This window comes from Parus major, chromosome Z, assembly GCF_001522545.3.
Source record: "Parus major isolate Abel chromosome Z, Parus_major1.1, whole genome shotgun sequence".
Classification (NCBI taxonomy): Eukaryota; Metazoa; Chordata; class Aves; order Passeriformes; family Paridae; genus Parus; species Parus major.
This window is the reverse complement of record NC_031799.1, coordinates 65265324-65271526: the sequence shown is the minus strand read 5'-3', so window position 1 is coordinate 65271526 and position 6203 is coordinate 65265324. Positions and strand designations below refer to the sequence as shown.

Here is a 6203-nt window from a genome sequence, read left to right as displayed (position 1 = left end):
TTTCATGAAAGAAATTCTACTAGTGAAACCTGAATTAGTGGAAGAGTTGTGTTGGACTAAATGATGTTTAAAGGTCCCATCCTAACCAAACTTTTTTATTGTACTACAATTCGAAGGGTTTTTGGAAGACTCTTCACTATATTCAATTAGAGATAATTTACTAAATGTAATTTAGGTGTCTACATGTTAGAGATTATTTGCTAGCTAGTTATTGAAAGTCTGTTTAAAGTAAATTGCCTATTTTATGAAGAAATAACTTGGAAAAGCCTTATTGTCCATTTTACAATTAAGAAGCGTAAGGCTTACTATGGAAAGTTCAAGACCAGTGGCATAAATGAGTGAAACAGCAGAAAAGGAAACCACAAGGTAACAGTGAGAGTATTCTTTTCTACTTGATAGGGAGAGGTCACATTACAGGAGCTGCTTTTTCCATTGTTATATGTATTGTGATAGCAAACCAAAAAGTGTAGATATGACTGCATAAATTTTAACAAGACAACAAGGACAAAGGAAAATAACTAAGCAGTAGGTGAGGAAATCATAATTAGGTACAGCATATGGGACACAGTTGCAAGATACAAGGAAGATGGAAATGGCAGAGCTCTTTTTGAAAAAGAGGGCCACATAAATAAAAACAGATTGAGGATGCTTGTTTTGGGGTTGAAGGGTCCATGGGTTTAGCTTATGCAAAAAGCAAGGAGCAAAACCTAGATTTCACAATGCAAAATATTCAAGTAGAGAATGAAAGAAAGGTATGGCTATGGGAAAAATTGGAGACTGGTTTTAAAAATGTCTTAGTGTTTAGTGAATAGGTGAAGGGAAATATAAGTAATAAGTGGAGATGTAGAAAAAGTTAGTTTTAAAATAAACTGGCTGCATATCAACTGGAAGAACGACAATATGAGTAAGATATGAAATTTACATTGGGCTTCTATCAAAATACATACAACTGAAGATGTACTTCTGGACACAAAAGAGAAGTATATCTACCCACAAAATAAATATTACATATCTAAATTCTACTTCAGAATTTGCCCCATGATTTGATGTTTTTTCTTGTCTCTCTGAATTTTAGAATAAACAGTCTGGTTTTATCTAGTGTTCATAGTCAATAATAACATTTGGTGGAAATTATTTCTATTTTTCCTGAGTGATTTGCTTGTTATTAATGATTGTTTTCAAAAACATTATGTATTGCAATGCCTCAATGACCTCTTTGTGGGTGATCACTTTAAGAGATTTTTATTACTATCTTAGCAAAAGGCTTTTTCTATGCTGCTATTACCATCATGGCATTATTATACATGCACAGACTTTTCTTTAGCTTCTGATTTTGTGTTGATTGATCAGCTATTTACTGTAGCTATAGACTTCTAGGTTAGAATAAAAAGGTTATGATTATTTCTGAAGGCCTATAACCTCAGAACTCTGATATTGAAGAATAATAAGTAATGTTGAAATTATTGAAAATAATTATTGAAATTATTGAAAGTAATTATTGAATAGATAAACAGTAATGATGCCATACCCTCTGAACTAGAGTTTTAAAATAGTTGATAAGGACTTATTGAAGGATGTTGCAGTCCAGCTCTTAACAAGCTACTTTCTTAAGTGTCCTATTATTAAGTGACCTTATAGGTGATTGCAATGGGTCCTATTTGTTAGCTGTGTAATTTTTACTATCCCACTGAAAAAGTGTGTAATTTCACAGTTTAGTTGGCAGTCTGATGGTAAAAATCCCTTATTGTCACCGTTTTTCATGTCCATAAAAGCTAAATTCTGTGTAAATAATCATGCTTTACCTGAAGCATATGTCACATAAATTCTGTTTGGTGATTTTTCTTTTTTCTGTATTTTAGATTTTACCCTTGTTAACAACAATCTCACAAAGTCTTGGAAATCCAGTTCTTACACAATAAAGAAAAATTACTTTAGATTTCATTTACAGAAGCTTTACATTTCTCTTTGTATCTCTTAGACTAAATCAGTCATCAAAATACTGGGAAAAAAAATACCTTACTGGATTTTGGAGTTTTGGCTGGAGATAAACTGTGGGAGCAGTGAAGCTGCCTGTGAAGGTACCAAAACCAGAAAAGACTTCAGATAGACCTACAGTGTTCTCTGAGCATAAAATATGTTTCTTTTAATTTAATAAGTGTTATTTTCTTTGACAGGTAGCTATAAATGGAGGTCAGTCACAGACAGAGAACACAATACAATATGTACTGGGACTGAAATATTATATTGCCTCACTGAAGAAGTTGCATATACTTTACTGTGAAAGACTGTGTGATCTGAATAGCAGTACCTGACCATTAAGAGGATGTGTATTTGAATAATAGAGGCCACAGGGACAATATGACTCAGCTCATTCCTAATTTTTGATTTTCTTCCCTTGAATTATTATTATTATTATTTTATATAGAAAATAAAAGGGGAATTATAGAAGCCTACCAAAAAAAAAAAAGGTACATGGTTGGAAAGGAGCTAATACACAAAAATATAAGGTGTATTGTGTCTCTGTGTAGATTTAATGGGTCTCTTGAAATAACCTTACATTTGATCTTTGCACGCCTGACCAAGTAACAGAGGAGAATTTGGACATGTTATAGTTACTTTCTTTCTCTTTCATTTCCTTTCACCTATCAGAACCTGTGATTTGAAGTGTAACTGCAAATAAGTGTGAATTAAAAAATCCTATCAAGCAGTTGTCTGTAAGTTCTAGTATTTAGCCCAGCTGTTAGCAGGAGTGATTTCTCCTGCAGAAATGGAGGAATAGTTTTGTGAGAATTCAGTCAGCTTTACTCTTGAACTTTGCATCTTTTTCCAGAGCAAAAGTACAGAGAACATCTCAGTTTCCTTTTAGTTCATTTCTATCAGGTAAATAGTGCTGAGCATCACTATTAGTTTTGGTATGAAGTACATGCAAGTTAAACTCAAGGACAGTCAGAAAAAAATCCAGTTTCTCCTAAAATTTAGGAAAAAAATCCCCAAACTTCACACCAAGTATCTTCCTTCAATTTTAAAGATACCTATGCTGTTTTATTATAAATTAAAAGACAAGTCCTTTTGCTTTGGTGCAGATTTCCTTCCTACAGATGAATCTACAAATATATTGGTCACAATATGCTTTCTACTGAATAGAGAAAATACTTCTTTTAGTATGCGATTCTCCTTTACTCTCTTGTAACTGTTTACTATGAACTAAAGGGAACTAAAGATTTTTGAACAAATAAAACAAAATCCAGTTACATGTTAACAAAACAAAAAAAAAAGACAAGGAAAACATTTAAACCCCACCAAAATTATGAACAGTACACACCCATGCACACACATAATAGATTGGTACCTGTATCTGTTGTGAATCAAATTGAAGCTGGAATATACTATAGACATAATAAAAGCTGTGAAAAACAACACCACTAACAAATAGTCACAACTTAATAGAAGCCTACTGAAATGATGTAACATTTAGTTAACCCCAACATTTTGTTTTATGATCTCAAAGAGATAGTAAACATCTTAATGACAATTGTAGCCTTTCAAGCAAGGCAGACACCCTGGTTCAAGGAACAGCACAGTGGCCCCCCTTGGCCACTCGGACCATAACCCACAGACACCAGTGTGATGGATGGCGGAAATGGCGTTTACTGTTGGAGAATTGACATTTTATAACCTAGGGTCACTGTGTTACTCCCATCTGCTTTCATCACAGTTAGGTGCTATTGACTAATTGTAGAAGGCATTACCATACTAACGGAGAGGGGGGTTACTATCTTTCCATTACATTCCGATATCTTCTGAGCCACCAGACCTTACTTCAACAGACAATCACAAATTATTTTAGATTGGAAAGACTTAGTAGTATCCATTGGAAACCTAATTCTGCAGAATGATTAGATATGTGCATTGGAGAGATTTAGCTCAGAAAAAGACGGTTTTTTAAGACTGGAGAAATCAATCAAAAAATAGTCATAGGAAGGGGAAGAAGTTTTTTTGATGAGATATATCAGTAATATTGGAAAATAGGTATGTTGTGGAACTAGATATGAGTCTACAGAGGCTTATCCAGAAACAAGATTAATAGTAGATCTGGGACAATTAAAAACCAGGTAGTCACTCTGTTTAGTAGAAAAGAGGAACCTATTTCTCTATTTGTCAAATGTATTTTCAAACAACATTTAAGAAAATTGCCTTCATGGAGCCCGGCTCACTTTGTTAAGTGTGCTTTGTTGTCCTTAGTGGTGATGTCCTCTTTTTTAATTGGCGTACGTCCTGCACAGATTTTGGTTTTAGCCAAAAACGTTTCCACTGGATCTCATAATCTTTTATCTGATTACTATGAATTCTTCTCTGATACTCCTAATTGTAAACTTTTCTTCAATGTACAAGAAAAGATCTTTAAGTCAATAATGCCATCCTTGCCTCCAAAGTCAGTCCCTTTTTAACCTGCTGATCTTACTGCCTGTTCCACATTATAAAACCAAGATCAGTATTACTGACTGTGGTCACCAGTTCTACAGACATTACTAAGCACATGGAAATTCTTTCCTGATCTCTTGCCCAGCTGACTCATTTCCACCTTATTCATGTAACTGAGGAGAGGTTAATAGGTTAAGAAATGAAGCTGGGATTCATTTGTCAGTTTGTATTTAAATTTTAGAGTAAATTGTCTTCTATTCTGTAACTTCTATCATATGTCACTTATCTTTTTTGTTTATAATATATTTGAAGCAATAACTGCAACATTTGGGTTTCTAACTTGTGCTTCCCTGTGCATAATATAAAAAAACAAACAGAACAAAGCCCCCAAAACAGCAACAAAAATTAAAAAGTGCGAAAGAAAAATTGAAGGAATGAATTCTGCAGGACTGTGTAAGTATAAAAAGAGATGAAAATGGGATATATACACTTGGAGTATTTATTACTGCTGCGGTGATGGAAAGGTTGGAGCGTGGTGACTTCTCTGGAGAAGCAGCCCTGAAAAGGGCTGGGCCGAAGCGCGTGTGTGCGACTTTGGGCAGGCGAGTGATTCCAGCTCGGCTCATCGGTGGCGGGCAGGCGACACGGGAAGCAGGGACAAGAAGGCTGATCTAGCATTCCGCCACGCACAAACCTTTATTCAGACAGAGCTTTGGCAAAGGGAGCCAGCAACAGCTAATCTCCCGAACAGGGGAAAACCTGGGATATTTATAGGGGAGGAGAGGGGCAGGGGGAGCCTGAGATACATGTATCGGGGTGGGACGGCAGGGGGGAACACCAGTGAAGCACAACAGTTTACCATACTCAAAGATCCCTGGGAGCGATACATTTTCTCTCTCTTACTGGAAGTATCTTGTCTCCAGGGGAGAGCCAGGATCTTGGGCTGGGTGGGCTACTCCACACCCACAACTCCCCTTTCTTTACTTATTAAAAAGGTATCTCCTAGAGAGTTGGCTAATAACTTGACACATGAAAAGATACCTAGGAAAATAATACTCAAGAAAACTTAAAAATGTTTTTGAGGAGGGAGGCAATCTATCCTTTGAGTCCCATGCTCCCAAAAAGGTCGTCAAGCCACTGGGGCTCCTTTCAGTCTGGAGTTCCTGGACCGCATGTTGGAGTCTCTGGATGCCTTCACTGGGGCTGGAGAGGTCAAAGCAGCACAGTCCATTAATTTCCTCACAGCCACGTCCATGGCCCAGAAGCAAAAGGTCTAGAGGGTTGGTGGCATTGCCCATGGACAAACACATGTCTTGTTTGAGTGTCTTTGCGAGGGTGATCCACACGTTCTCCTGGGGCTGTGCTACTAGCCAGGCTTCCACAGCTGATGTTTTCAGGAGCATGCAGATAATCAGGAACATCAGGAACTCAAGGATGGTTTTGCTCTCCATTTTCTATAACAGGGCATAAAAGATTACCTCTTAGTTTTGGAGTGGGGGGGGAGCTATTTTCTTTTTCCCCTTCCTCTCCCATCTTCCCATGTTACCGCTGAAGATGAATAGATCATGCGGACACAGGTTGAGGTGTGGTGAAAGAAAGAGCAGAGTTTATTTTTCCTCCCAGGATTTCTAGGCTTTTTACCACGGCCAGGGATTGGATGGTCAGGATAACACTTTCTCACTGCATTGGCCATGAGAGATGTCCATCACAAGATGTGTAACAGAAAGAATGTACACATATCTATGTTTACAGTTACTGTTCTGGGGAAGTACTTAGAAAAG

At 36.9% G+C, this 6203-nt stretch overlaps 1 long non-coding RNA gene across 1 annotated transcript in view; it reads left to right on the top strand.

The window, feature by feature from the left end:
• Window positions 1-5137, top strand: part of LOC107216408 — a 6199-nt gene extending 1062 nt beyond the window's left edge. The window contains exons 2-3 of the long non-coding RNA XR_001525522.1: window positions 1979-2078; window positions 2175-5137. This is a non-coding gene — a long non-coding RNA (uncharacterized LOC107216408). The remainder of the gene's footprint in view (window positions 1-1978; window positions 2079-2174) is intronic.
• Window positions 5138-6203: the final 1066 nt, after the last annotated feature.